Genomic DNA, 1,768 nt, shown 5'->3' on the forward strand with positions numbered 1-1,768 from the left:
GTAGATATCTCAAAGAAAAAGCTAGATAATGATGAGATAGGAAGATTGAAGTTAGTTGTTGAGTTTTACTGAACTAAGTTGAATTAAGCTTGTTCACAGGATCAGAATTTGAGAACTTCATCCAAAGATAGAATTAGAGGTAGCAAAGTTGGAAAAAGGTGTATCAAGATAAGTTTAGATGATACCTAAGATCACTTGTAATGTGGAGATCATCTAAGAAAGTTATGAAGGAATTCAAAGTTACTAGTATTATAGAAAAAAGGCTAATTTTGTAGTGGAAGATGAAAAGTATGTTTTTACAAAGAATTTCATGATACAAAGTTCAGTAGAGTTTTTCCATGATGGAAAATAGCTATGGCAAACCTGAGGTGGCATTTGAATATTAGATAGATGATCTTGAACAATTATTTGTTTACAAAACATAATTGATACCTTTTTCATGTTTGCAAAGTACACAATTGAGCCAAGTTCAAGTTGATGGAATAAATGGAGTACAAAATTGATTTTCACTTCATTGCTAATACATCTAAAGTGAAAAAAAATTAGAAATGACTTGTTAGAGGAATTTCAAAGCAAACCCTATTTTCAAAAAGAGGTATTATATCATTTTTCTACAAATTTGTTTAGTAAAAGTTCATAATTGATAGAATCATGGATATGTCAGTAGTGCACAATGTTGAGAATGAGGATAGAAATAAGTTGAAGGTTTTTTTATTTAAAACCTATTAAGGGAAACCTTAACTCAGTATTGACTATCACTCTGAACAATGTATTATATCTTGAAGATGTAGGAAGTTATCTGAATAGTAAGTTTGAGTTGATTGGTAGTGAATTCATGAACAAAGATATGGAATTATTTCTCAATCATGACATGACTATGAAACCCAGATTTGAATATTTAAGGGTAATAGACCTATTCAAATATCACTTCTACCATGAGTTAGATACAAATGAGTGGACATAGATAATATTGAGTAGGATCCATGATGGCAAACCATGGATGCAAGATAATATAATTGATATTTTTGCTGACGTTATTCATGAGATAACTGGTCTTAGTAAACAAGGAAGTGTACCTATAGGTGAGAAAATGGTCAAAAAGAAACTTAAAAGCTATCCTAAAGAAATGTATAATGGAAAGGCCATGGTGATCAACACCATCAAGTAAGATGATGTAAGATTTTTGAGTAGATTCATTACCTATTATGTATGTGCAAGCTCAAATATTGATGAACGATCAATTTAATTCATCTATGAGATTATGAGATATGTGTAGAGAAGGAACAAATGATTCTTTGTGAAAATATAAGAATGGAAATCTTAGAAAACTTAGAAAAGATCAAGAGGACAAAGAATGGTGTGTTTAGATTCTAGTCATTGATCAATGACATATTCTTTCATGCACTTAAAATATTTCCTTATTTATTAGTCACAGACATAATGAGCAATGACAAATGTACAATGGAAAAGTTTATAGAAGTATGCAAAAGGTATCCTATAGATAAGATATTGGACAGTATCAACCTGATAATGAGAACATTTTAGAATGAAATGAAACAAATATTCAGAATTGCACCTGCAATTGTAGAAAAATTTAAAGAAGGAATTTATTTTTTGGTTGATACAAATTTTACCTATATTCAAGTAGTGGAACCTTAGAAAACATTTCTTGATCCATTGGGTTATGAATTAAATAATGATATAGCCGTTGATTATATTTATTTATTGTTGAATTTAGATAAGAAAAATGTAGAATACAAATTTGGTA

Source organism: Cupressus sempervirens, chromosome 6, assembly GCF_028749045.1.
Source record: "Cupressus sempervirens isolate cs-2001-9-10 chromosome 6, ASM2874904v1, whole genome shotgun sequence".
NCBI classification, from domain to species: domain Eukaryota; kingdom Viridiplantae; phylum Streptophyta; class Pinopsida; order Cupressales; family Cupressaceae; genus Cupressus; species Cupressus sempervirens.